Consider the following 13,961-nt stretch of genomic DNA (forward strand, 5'->3'; position numbering starts at 1 on the left):
GTAGACCAAATGTTTGCAATTTCCTGATGATTTCGGAATTTCTGCAATAAGAAACTGCTTTGGGACTGTCAAATCAGGTATATTTTTTTTCCTTCGAGTTTTCTTAAAGGAATTTGGTTTTTAAAAACGCAGTGTAAGAAAGCCAGGTAAACATCGTAACATTCTCACGTTGTTTGACACCAGATGAAGAGAAAAGCATCAATACTAAGTAGCGTGGCTTGTGGAATTGTATTCACATATACAATTTACTTACAATATTTACTAGTAGAAGAGAAATATCTCAGCAAGCTCTTCAGTTTCTTCACTGTGTAACCTGTGGGGAGTTTGAAACACCTTCACTTGTTCTAGCCAATTTGTTTTCATGTAGTGCAAGATTATGTTGGGCACCTCAAAAGGGGTACTGTGAACATGCAAGTATTCTAAACGAGATATTAAAAAAAATTGCTCCCCAAACCAATCATGGACGTCCGTAGATTTTTTTTCCACGGAGGGACTAGCAAGGTATTTTTCCATGGGGCATATTACCCTGATAATAGTGTTCCTCCCTCAAAACACACCACTTGAATTTGAAATTATCGCATTCCCGCATCCCCATTATAATAATTAATGTAAATTACTGTAACTGAAATCAAATTATACGTGTGAAATATATACTTTTAGATTGGCATTCGTTTTCTAAGGGGGAAGTGTGACCATCCTTGTCCCCCTTTCAGATGTCCATTCCTCTGTATTATACTTTCACCTAGAAATTTAGTGTAGAGGAATCTTATTGCCGTTATTAAGCGATATTATATTTTCAAGCTGATGAAAGTTGAAAGCAACTACGGGGAAAGGGGGTGCAGTAGAAGGAAATCAATTCTGGGTGAGGGGGCAAACATTTAAGTAAAAGGAAGCAAGTCTAGCCGAATCTAAGAGTATCAGGACAAAAGGACACTCAAGATGGTATTAGTTTTTACGTCTTTCTTGGCATTATTTCTTCCAGAAAGCCAAGAGAACCTGCAGTGGAGCACAGAGGGGTAATTGCCCACTCAATTTAAAATTTTATCGGGAGTTGCCCCTCGGCGCCAAACAGTCTAAATGAAAAAAAATGTAAAGAGAATGCCATGGCGTCCCATGATTTTCTTTGTGCCCTATTAAATCAATATTGTTTTCAGTTTGCAATAATTTAGAACACAAATTTTTCTTGCTCGCTTCGCTCGCATTTTGCTTCTTTTCTGTACTGCATTGTAAATTACTAGAAAGAGAGAGAGAGAGAGAGATAGAGAGAAACAACTAAGAAGTTCAGACTGTTTCTGCTAAACAGTTTTTCTTAAATGCAGGAACAATTGTTTGGAGGCCGCCCCCCGTGGTGGAGTGGTTACACATCACGCTACGACGCCAGGGGTCCTAGCATGGGCATGGATGTTTGTGAGTGTCCATTCATCAATTTCATCATATCATCACTCATTCCCATCTTCGCAAATTAGCCAAAAGTGACACAAAAAGCGAAGTAAAATAAAGCAAATCAATCAATCAATTGTTCGGAGGTAAAGGTCCGCGCACATTTCAGAGACTATTTTTATCGATTTTGCTGTTGATTTGTTATGGGGAGGACACACACCCTCATTGCAATAAAACTGAAAGAGTGACATAAAATGAGATTTTTCTTTCCAGACTGAACTTTCATCATGGCTTTTGTCCCCCCCTAATCAGAGGGTCTGCGCACGCCTATATCAATGATATACTTCGAAATAGATTTCTGTTTCCTTTTAAGAAGTGTAAAGAATATGCTAATGGATATGTACATACACACAATGTCGGATCCAGCACCTCCCCCCCCCCCCTTTCGCTCTCCAACAAACTTCAGGTCAGCTGTGTCCCGGATTTTCACTTATGAAATATAGCAATCGTAATCATACCAAAAGTTGAACCACCCCCCTTTACGTGAACTATATATACGCCCATGTTGTTATGTCATTCTGAAGAAGATGAGTATCGTCGGAAGTGGAGATTTATCTGAAAAATTTCAGTTGTGACTGCTTACTTGAATAAGGATGAAATTAGGGAATTAATGACGTAAAGAAGAGCGTATTTAATTTGCACATTCTGAACAGATTGAACAGTAACAGGGAAATAAACAGTTTCAACTTATCTACGTTTTGAATTAGCACTTTCATTTTTTTTCCTACTTTTATAACGTTCATCATGATTGGCATTGTCATTTTTATGTTGTTTTTTTCATCAAATCGCTGTGAATATTATGTACAGTCATCCGCAAAAAAAGGGACTTATATCCTGTAATACTTGCTTCCTTCAATGGGGTTGTGGGTTTGCCCAACTGTACGACGTTAGCCGAAATTGCTATAGAGTTAGGCAACATGTATAAAGTCTACAGGGAAGCTTTTGTATGTTTGAGCTTATTTTTAAGTCAACTATATGCACTGAAAGGCTTATTGGGACTAATTGGCATCCGAAACACTGTATGTCATCACTCACCAGGTATCGAACCCTATATTCCTTCATTACAAATCAAGGACGTTACAACTACGCCATCTGGGAGGCGTTATAATCATGCACAAAGTTCACATGAGCATAAGTAAACTCACAGATTACCTAAACAGAGCACTAAAGAATACATGTTGCGGCAAAATAATTATTTGATCACAGTATCATTACATATAATAATCATAAGTTTTCTTCAGCATGTTTTGTAATGATGATAGTTGATAAGGCAACAAATACTAATTTATTATTCCGGATTTTAAACTCTTTAATATGAATAATTAATTACTAATTTCAGTTGGCGGCACGTTGTCTAAGGAAATATCTCTATCTCTCCTATTCTCCTCCTCTTTTGAGCGTATTCCTCACACCTTCCTCCACGCGGCACGCCCAGAAAACTCAGTGATAGAGGCTAACGAGGCTCTGGCGTCTGGACCCGTACAAATTGATTGATTTAGGTTAATTTACTTCGCTTCTCAGCCAATTTTGGTTAATCGCGAAGATGAAGATGAATGGACATAAGATGAAAGAGATGAATGAACAATTACAAACACATGTGGACAACACACAAGTCCCATAGATGATTATAATGGTCATGGGTCCAGACGCCAGGTGTCTTACACCCCTGACCAGTACAAAGAATAATCCTCTGCGTGGTTTTGTCCGTATGTATGCTGAGTGTCCCTATACAATATCTCTTATCATAGTTATGGGAATTTTTTATAATGAAGTTACTAGTTTTGATTATAAATTATTTTACGAAGATGAAATTCTCAACCAGAACAATATATTAATTGATTTGTTGTTTTTTTTACTTCGAATTTCTACCACTTTTGGCTAATCGCGAAGATGAGGATGAGTGATGATGTGATGAAATTGATGAAGGCTTTGAAGGGTCATACAAACAACACCCGTACCCAGGCCTGGATTCAAACCCGGAATCTCTGGCGTCGTAGTTCGGTGTGCTAACCACTCTGCCACGGAGGCCGGCAGTACATTATAGAATACACCTAACAAATAAAATCACTACTACGTCATTGATGACAGCTGAGAACAAAATATGGCATTCAGCAAGAGACAACCCACAATTCGAGAAGATTATACTAGCTGTAAGTCCAGACGTCACACCCTCGTTAGCCTGCAAGTATGGAGTTTCCAGAGTGTACTGCGTGGAAGAAAGGTTAACTTTTGAGTGTCATCCCGAAGGTTAATTATTATTATTATTATATTATTTCTCTATTTAGTATATGATTAAAAAACATGTTTAGCATGCCATTTTATCCACTTGCATACAGTTTCAGACACTATCACGATAGATAAACTTTCCAATGGAAAGTAAGAGCGTGGTGTAGTGGTTAGCGTTCTGGACTAGGCTGTTAGCGGTTCCAGGCTCATTCCTCCTTACGAGGTGTTATTTTTTTTAATCCTCCTTTTATTAAAGCATTACATTATTTGTGATAGCAGTGTAAAGTGGTCACATTGTTCTGCATCTGTAAATTTACTCAAATAAATAAATGAATTGTCACACCTTCAAATGGATATTTCACATAGAAAATAAAGGTTACAAGATCGTGAATTAAGATACTCTGACGATAATTGTGTACGGATTCAAAGACATTGAGAAAAATTAATAAAGACATTGAGAAAAATTAATATTATAACTATTTATATTTGTGGAAATTCAACACATCCTTTTTTCACTCGAGTTAAATGCAAGGCTACATCCAATTAAATGTACCTATACGTCCTTCGTTTTTGTTACAATCAAGTATTCTTTGCATATTACATGCATCTACATTTCACACTGATCAGATCCTTCTACGTACATACTTTCGGAAACGAAAGCTTGTAGGGTAGTGTAGTCGTTACCGTTAAGGATCGTCAATCTGATGGTCGTAGGTTCAAACCCCTCGGGTCGCAGAAACTTTTCGTAAAAGAATAAAATCTCCATTTCAACGAACTGAGAAGTGGAGAAAAATGTTGCATGAATATTACATTCATGTTTTTAGTGGTATAATCGCAGGTAAAACCTTACGTGGAAGAATTTACCTTGCTCTGAACTCAGCCAAAAGGCATTTCGCACCGATCTAATACATTCTCTAATTCATTTTAAAATGTTATTGAATGTTTCATGTCGATAATTTTGATCAATGCATCAATTCTTATCCATCCATATTTTCTGCAACTATCTCTTCTCTCGTCCCCAGTCTCTTCTGTTCTTCTCCTCTCCTCCTTCTTCTTCTCATCACCCCTCCTTCTCCTCTGCTTCTATCTCATATCGCATCCCCTCCTGTTCTCGCCTCTTGTCTCCATCCCACTTTTCTCCACTCCTCTTATCTCCTCTCCTGTCTTCGATTTCCGACTCCACTGCACTCTTCTCCTCTCCTCTTTGTTCTTCTCTTTTTCTCTTACTCTACCCTCCACTCCCCTCTTCTCCTCTTTGCTCCATTTTCCTCATCTCTCCTCGCATCTATTTCCATTCTTCTCACTACTTCTCCTATCCTCTGTTATCCTCTCTTTTCTTCCCTCCTTTACTTTTCCTCTTCTCCTTTTGCTTTATCTTTCCTCCTTTCCTTTGTCCCCTTTCGTTTCCTCTCTCCTCTTTTCCTTTGTGTAGACACATCAGCAACGAAATACTAGAAAACCTATTTTCTTTCTTTCAGAAACAATTTTGTCATTTTCGATATAATGCTAATCTTTTTAATAATTTATACAATAGTAATACTTGGTTTTATTCCTTTCACGTATTTCATAAATATCTATTGTGCATGTGGCAACCCTGAAATTGAGCCTAACTACACGCAACCCACCAATGCCTTGTGTAAGTTGGGTTGTCTAGTTTAAAATGTCGTTGTCCTAAGACTTTTCAGAGACGCTGTACATGACCGTGACATGCTAATGCGATTGTAAAATTCTTATTTTATAACTTACTGAAAATAGAAGGTTGCGTTCCGACTCAACAAGTTTAGTTCATATGGCTAGATCAGTTGGATTATTTTATTTGTTTCTGCCTTTTTAAAAAGTTGAGGTACTCATATTTGATACTGTTATAGTAGCTAGAATTCCACTTTTCCCTTTATTCAGACAAATCTTACAGCAATCAACTCCAAAGAATGCAATGTCGGCTCGTAATTCATTATGATTAGAATTTCATAAACATTTGTCGGAGTAGTTTATTTTAAAGAGAACTGTAACTGACCTTTGAATGTCTCTGCATAGCATTTTCCAGGGAGATGCCAATATTTTTCCCAATCAAGAACAATTCGTTAATATTTGCTTACACATGTATGATGTAGAACCTCGGCGGTTCAGTCGATAGGGCGCCTGACTGTCAGGTGGGAGACAGACAATGGTTCGAATCCGGGGGCGGGTGAATTTCCAGCGGTCCCTGCATGGAGTAACTCTGAGGTTCACTCAGCCTTTATTAAATGGGTAAAGGCAGCCGGAGCATGTTGCTGATCGCATCACTTCCACAAATGGTAAATATAGGAAGTATCTCAGCATGTGAAAGTTTGAGTCCCCACCTCCACATCTCCCCTGCCATATGCCTCAACGGCATGTTATAATGCGCAGGGTAGCGTTACCTTTTTTCTATATCTGTCTAAGTCTGTTTATGTACTTATGGTATATGTACTTATTATGCAAGTGTATATTATATTGCCAGTTTTACACTTGCACACTCACAACTAAGTCAACCGCGAGTTATGCAAGTAAAAGGGCAAACATAGATGCCAGTAACTTGACTGACACTTAACTCGTGTTACTCGTAAAATGAAAGTGCCTCCCCGATATCGTCGCCTTGTAATCAGTGGGTCGGTACCTGGTGGAGGCACATTGCACAGTAGTTGGGATGCGGGTCCCAAACTGTAGGTCCAGTCTCGATTACCCTATCTGTGCATAAAGTGGACTTAAAACGAAATTCAAACAAACAATTGAAGAAAGAGAAGAATATTTATTTCTGTACTTGAAAGCAAAAAGCTCTAAAACTATAGCTTGTAATTTCAATGTTCTTAGCTCTCGTATTTTGTATTTGATTTGATTCTGAGAAATTTTGAAGAACTTTATATTTAACTCCCTCCACTGCTCCCTTACATTGTAGCACATGCATATTATGAGATTTAGATAGTGTCATTCAACGACAAACACTTCAGAAGGCTGTATTATTCTATAATTCTGCCTACCCTCTCATCCAAGACAAGCTACGGCACAGCATTATGAAGAGGAAAATGTTTTACTTACCTGTTTTCCTGATCACGCTTCCTTAATCCATTTGAAGTAGCAAGTTAATCCTTTCTTCATCAAGTCGCAAGGCAATGAACATGATATCCAAACCATCGTTCGAAAAAGTACATAAAATTCACCGATAAACGTCTTCACAGGAAATACATTTCGGCAACTGAGACGACGTTCACAAACAACGGTCAGCGAAGAAAGCATTAATAACGGACCCGTTAACCGAGTATTTGTGTCTTCGTGTTTTCATATGGTAATGCAGAATGACGCAGAGTTTGTGTTCCTTGCCCTTGCACACACCGAGCAACACTGGCATTATCTAGACCTGTCATCCACCGGTAACTGGCCACAATGCTGCCGAGAGACTTCCTATATTGCCTGTAACGTCCTCTGTTGAGAAGGCTAGTGTGTGTGTAGGTTGCACATAGGGGCGTTGCCAGCTGGTGGGCAAAGGTGGGGTTTAGCTCACCGTGAAATATTTTAGCCCAGCCTACAGGGAAATCACTTATAAAATAGAACATATCATACACAGCGATAAAGAGACGACAGACAGACATATACGTATTTAATTTGGTTTATTTTACTTCGCTTTTGTGCCATTTTTGATTTTGACTAATTGCGAAGATGGGGATGAATGATGATGTGATGAAATGTATTAATGGACACTCACAAACAGCCATGCCCCAGGCCGGGATGTGCTAACCACTCCGCCATGGGGTTCGGCAGAGAGAGATGGAGAATGGGAAACAGAAATGGAGATACAATGATATTTGCTTTAATGTGGTTTAAAATTAAAAATAACTATATTATGGCTTAATTGTAGAAGATAATAATATGGGAGGCCAATTCTCATTTTTGCAATATTGTTTAGAAAAACTTTTCAAAATTTTTGTTATTCAACGTCACTTTTCTGCCACGTTTTGCTAATTGTGACGATGTTTAGAAAAACTAATTGCAAATTTCTTTATCACTTGAACTTATATATTATTGAACTCTCTTAATATTGCTTTGTTTCGATATAATAGGTGATGGTTTGTTTGTTATTTATTGTTGGAATGAACATTATATTTATTAAAATAATATGGACAGTTTTTTCCAATTGTTATTTGTCCAGTGAGCATATTCTCTATTTCAACTGGCAAATTAATTTCTCATTTGTGCTCTCACTATAATGAGCCTACTTCCGTGGCAGAGTGGTTGCCATGGGTCCCGGGTTCGAATCCCAGCATGGGCACGAGTGTCTCTTCATCAATTTCATCATATCATCGTTCCTCCTCATCTTCGAGGTTAGCCTAACGTGACAAAAAAGCGAAGTAAAATATTTCAAATCAAATCAAACTATCAATGAATACGCGATAAATGCTGTTAATAGCTCTAAAATTTTGCATAAATACTTATAATCCTTTGGTAGAAGGTAGCCTTCGAAATGTAAGGATAGCCTAAAAAAAGAAAGAAAAAAAACCAATAAATCTCCACACTTCTGGCGATTTCTCTAACCTAGCAGGCATGCTGAGAGGATGGACAGTATTTTTGTTATTTATCCTCCCTTTCTTCCACATTGACCAATCACGACGATGAGCATCAGGAAGTGACGTCGACACTTGGGATAGCAATCAGTGGTGTGCTCAAGGGGGGTTGGTGGAGGTCATAACCCCTTTCCCCTAGCTCCAGCATTCCTTTAAAAAAAACTCAAATGCAGGAAGAGACTGCAAGAGGATGAATGACTACTAAAAAAAGTGCACGTAACCCCCATTCGATTTGATTAAGAAGCCAGAGATCCCAGTCTGGGCTTGGGTGTTCTTTGTGTGTGTATCTTCCGGTGGCGACTGGCAGCTACTGTGATGGGTAGTGCCAACGTGATCAAGAAATCGACAAATTTTCCCTAGCATATGTCATAGAAATCAAATGAAAGAGGCCATTTTAATGGAATTTTGTTTACTAAAATTGCAGACAAAAATTCTAAGTTCCTAAGATTGGTTCATCACTTCGCATTTGTACTACTTTTGGCTAATCGCGAAGATAAGGATGAGTGAAACACTCGCAAGGAAGGCCGATGCCCTTGCCGGGATTCGAACCCGTGATCCCTGGCGTCGTAGCATGATGTGCACGGAGGTCGGCCAGAGTTTATATTAAAATTTCGACGCCTGTTACCTTTACCACTTTTTTTTTTAATAGAATTGATGTTCAAATCTGGCATGGGACGGCCAAGTTGTTTAATTTTTAATTTAATATCGTATAGTACCTTGGAAAACGATAATGCTCTAATCTGATTCATCTTCACTGACTACCCATCCTTTCACACACCATCGGACACTTTCCCTTCACTAAAAAGAAAAACAATGAACAATTAGACACACCGAGTCGAACACGGTATTCTCGCATTGCTTTGCTTATAATTTACAACCCCAGCACGGCAGACGGTACATCAACAATCGGTGTTAGACTAACAACTGAAATATGATTATCTGCTATATGAACTAGGGATCTACAATTATTAAAATTCAATGCAAGAAATTGAATTATATCTCCAAGTAAAATTCTTATACTGAAAGATCTTCCGCGTGATTTTTTTACAAATATTAAAGTAAAAAATCCCCTGATGATGCGAATTCCCTTTGATATTTAGACAATTGTTTTTTACAGAAAATGTCTTTAATATTGTCAACGTCAGTTGCAACATTTGAGTGTCTGTGTGCCCGAGAGCAAGGGATACTGGGTAATTTTTTTAACCTGAATCATTTGAATATCTTGAAAAAAAATCATCCTACAAAAAAATGTTCCAAATAAAAAGTTGATAGTTTGGAGGGGGAACTTTAGTGGTGCAACAAAAGAACACCCCCTCCCCCTCTTGTAGGAGGGGCGGGGGTCAACTTTGAAATTTAAAATAGAAACCCCTATTTTTTATTACAGATTCGGATTTTACGGAAAAAAATACATAAGTTTTGGCTGAAACATTTTTTTCGATTCGTGATAGATGGCGCTATAATCGACAAATTTTCATTTCTTGAATGTTTACACTTTAAAACCAATGTATTTCATTTCGCAATGCATTTAAATTCAAAAAATAAAACATTCTCGTGCATGAACTTTGTACTAATTCTTGACAAATCTTTTGAGATTTCATTAAGCTGGTAATTCGCCTATTTACAATATTTAAAAGTTAGATTCGATATTTGTTTAAATATTTTTATTGTTGTGTCAAAGATGCTTAACAAAGCTACAACAAAAAAAAAATAAAAAAAATAAAACAATGTCAAGAAACAGTTCCTTTTTAGACTTTTCCTGTTAAATCATTGTTTTTTAGATGACAAGAATTATCTTAGCGATTAATTTGACTAAGCTGTTGATACTTTTTAATATCAATGGATGTATTAACTGTAGAAGAGAAAATTGAAATGGTTCTCGTGTATGGAGAATCTGGCAGGAATCTCCGTCAAGCTGTCGTTGTTTATACTCAGCGTTTTCCAGACAGGGTGCGTTCTTTCGCTTCGTTTCAACGTACAGTCAATCAATTTACTACTGAAGGAAGTGATAAACCTAAACAAAGGACCCGTCGAAGAACAGTTACTGGAGAAGAAAATGAAATTAATGTGTTAGCTGCTGTGGCCCATGATCCTCATGTCAGCTCGCGAGAAGTAGCTCGAAATTCCGGATTGTCCCAGAGCAGTGTTTTGAAGATTTTACAGCATCATAAATATCATCCATATCATGTGTCATTGCATCAAGAACTTCATGGGATGATTTTCAAAATCTAGTGACATTTTCTCAGTGGGCACGTGAACAAATACAAATAAACCCAAATTTATTTCGTCTGATATTGTTCTCTGATGAGTCATCTTTTACAAACCACGGAACGGTCAATCGGCATAATATGCATTACTGGAGTGTCGAGCATCAGCGTCCATGGACTGTAAACGTGTGGTGTGGAATTATTGATGACAAACTCATCGGTCCCTACTTCATTGATGGAAATTTGAATAGTCAACAGTACCGCGACATTCTTCAAAATGAACTGCCAATATTACTTGAAGATCTTAAACCTGGAACTGAGACAGAACATGTGGTTTCAGCAGGATGGATGTCCAGCTCACTATTCGAGAGCAGCACGTGAAGTACTCGACCGTGACTTCAATGGCCGATGGATCGGCAGAGCTGGTTCTGTAAATTGGCCTGTCAGATCACCAGATCTTACTTCACCAGATTTCTTTTTGTGGGGCTACCTAAAAGATAAAGTGTACCGAGAATTGCCAACTACTCGTGAAAATATGATAGAGCGAATGCAAAATGCTTGTGCCATAATTGAACCAGAGGTACTTTTGAGTTGTGTACATTCATTCGAAGCGCGGATCAATAAATGTATTGAAGTTGAAGGTCACTATTTTGAACACTTAATGTAATTGAGAAGTGAATGTAGTTTACTAGCCATCGAAATATCTAGAGCTAAGAATTGTCGAGTAATTTTGCATTTTAAAAATAAATTTATTTGTTTTACAACAATTTCAAGTCCTGGCACAAAAATGTTTTATTTTCTTAATTTAAATGAATTGTGAAATGAAATACATTGGTTTTAAAGTGTAAACATCCAAGAAATGAAAATTTGTCTATTATAGCGCCATCTATCACGAATCGAAAAAAATATTTCAGACAAAACTTATGTATTTTTTTCTGTAAAATCCGAATCTGTAATAAAAAATAGGGGTTTCTATTTTAAATTTCAAAGTTGACCCCCGCCCCACCTACAAGAGGGGGAGGGGGTGTTCTTTTGTTGCACCACTAAACTTCCCCCTCCAAAATATCAACTTTTTATTTGGAACATTTTTTTGTAGGATGATTTTTTTTCAAGATATTCAAAAGATTCAGGTTAAAAAAATCACCCAGTATTTTCTTAAGGAAGAAATCGATAACAAAAAAGCCTGGATGGCTCTTTAGATGCATCTATCTATCTAAATGGTTATATAAATTTGGGGAAGATATTACGTTCGTTCTTGCCAAGTAGGCAGAAAATTATCTTTCTCGCGAATTACTTCTCCAACGAATATTACAAATCGGTCAGGATTAGTCACTTCTGTCTGAGGTTTGCAAATGTCAACACAATGCGAAAGCTCTCTCGTCGCGCCAGCCAAAAATGGGCATGGCTGGTTGTCTATGGCTTGGCTACCACCTCCTTCACCGTTACCTGCGGAGACTTTTTCATGCCTCCGTGCATGCCTCTGCGCACAGGCCACACTATGCTGGCCCAGAGCAAGTGAAAGAACAGCTGGAGATGCGCCACAGGAATTGAGGCGGCCGTAAGTTCAAAGGCTTACGAGATTCGAATCTCCTTGTTCGTAAATGTATTAATTTAACCATATTTTCGCGAAGTGCTTTTTCTGAGGGTAGAGCCATGGCACGGCGGCTCAATCCTTGGAGCCGCCACTGGTTTCTTCATCAATTTTATCGTATCATCTTCGGGATTAGCCAGACTTGGCAGAAAAGTGAAGTAAAATAAACCAATTCAAACAATAATTTGATTTGATTTTGGTTATTTAGCGTTGCCTTTTTGCCACATTTGGTTAATCGCGAAGATATGATAAAATGGATGAAGGGGTACACGAAAAGAACACCCATGCCCAATTTGGGATCCGAACCCAGAACCCCTGGTGTCGCAGCATGCTGTGATAACCACTCCTCCATGGAGTTCGGCCAACAACAAAGAGAGAAAAGTGCTAACTATTCAGATACGTTGGTATTGGTAAAGCAAACTGAATTTTTCTGCAGTGGTATTTATCAATTGAATTTTTGAGACACCATCTTTCTATATTATGATTAATGTTTTTTGAAATATTTTGCATTTCTTGATTTCCCTAATTCCTCCATCTCATGATCTCTTTACTGAAGATTCCAGGCTTGAGCCCTGGCCTGTGCATGAGTGTTTCTTTGTAACAACTCTTCACCTATTTAATTTAATCAACCTTCACCGTGATTGCAGAGATTAGAAAAATGATGAAGAGCAATGCTCAATAACAAAAATACAAATTTATATCCTCCCAATCCATCTGCAAGTCAAAAGTCTAGATTTCTCTGTTTATGATTGACCCACATGACTTCACAAGCTTCAACGTCAACTCGTGGACGTGTATGGTGAGAGTGTTATCAGTTGACATGTTGCAAAATGGTGTACGTTTCACTCAGGAAGGAAGGATGTGGCAAGCTGCCATAGTGCACAAAATGGATGTCCAAGTTCGGCAACAACAAACAACAGAATATGGCACGAGTGGACGAAATGATTCAGAACGACCGACAGTTAACTCTGCGTGAAATTGCAGCAGCGCTGAGATTAAGCTACGGTACTGTGCACCATATTGGCAAGAATGTTTGGCGGTACTCAAAGGTGTGCGCTCGATGGGTTCCCCAGGCCTTATCCAATGATCAGAAAGCTGCACGAATGATGGCTAGTGTCATTTCTTCGTTATACTGCTGACGTACAGCGCTTCCTTCATCGCATTGTGACAGGGGACAAAATGTGGTTGCACCATTTTGTTCCAACCACCAAAAGGGTTGGACATACCCTGCATCACCAACCAAAAAGAAGTTTAAGGTGACACCATCAGCTGGAAAAGTGATGGCCACAGTCTTCTAGGATTCCACGGATGTCATCCTGGTAGACAACGTGCAGCATGGACAGACCATTAATGATGTTCGGTATTGTGGCACGTTAACGTGGTTATGTGAAGCCATCAGATGCAAACTGCCAGGCATGTTGAGTGAGGGTTTCATCTTCATTCATGACAATGTAAGAGCCCACTCAACAGTTGCTGCAACATTTCAGGTGGGAAGTGTGGAACCATCCCCACACAACCTGGACTTTTGCCTTTTTCTCCAGCTGGAACACTGTTCTCGTCCAACGATGATGTCCAGGCAGCTGCCATGAAGTGGTTCAACGAGCATGGACATGATTTCTACCAATATGGCATCAACAAGTTGGTACAGTGGTCTGATAAATGTCTCAATTGCCTTGGCAATTACGTGGGAAAGTGATGTGTGCGTAGACTTCTTGGAATATACCAATTCATACCAGGTCATACTGCGTATTTTCATTTGTTGTTGTAACCTTTTTTTTCTGATCCATCCACGTAGTTTTATTTTTGTTTGTAGGTAGTGAAACTGTTTTTCTTAATAAAGAACATTTCTTGTGAAATCCATCTCTCTTCTCGGTGTTTGAAGACTGAAATAATCTGACAAATATTCATCAGCTGGTCCCATTGCAA

Source organism: Lepisma saccharinum, chromosome 5, assembly GCF_977018435.1.
Source record: "Lepisma saccharinum chromosome 5, izLepSacc3.1, whole genome shotgun sequence".
NCBI lineage: Eukaryota > Metazoa > Arthropoda > Insecta > Zygentoma > Lepismatidae > Lepisma > Lepisma saccharinum.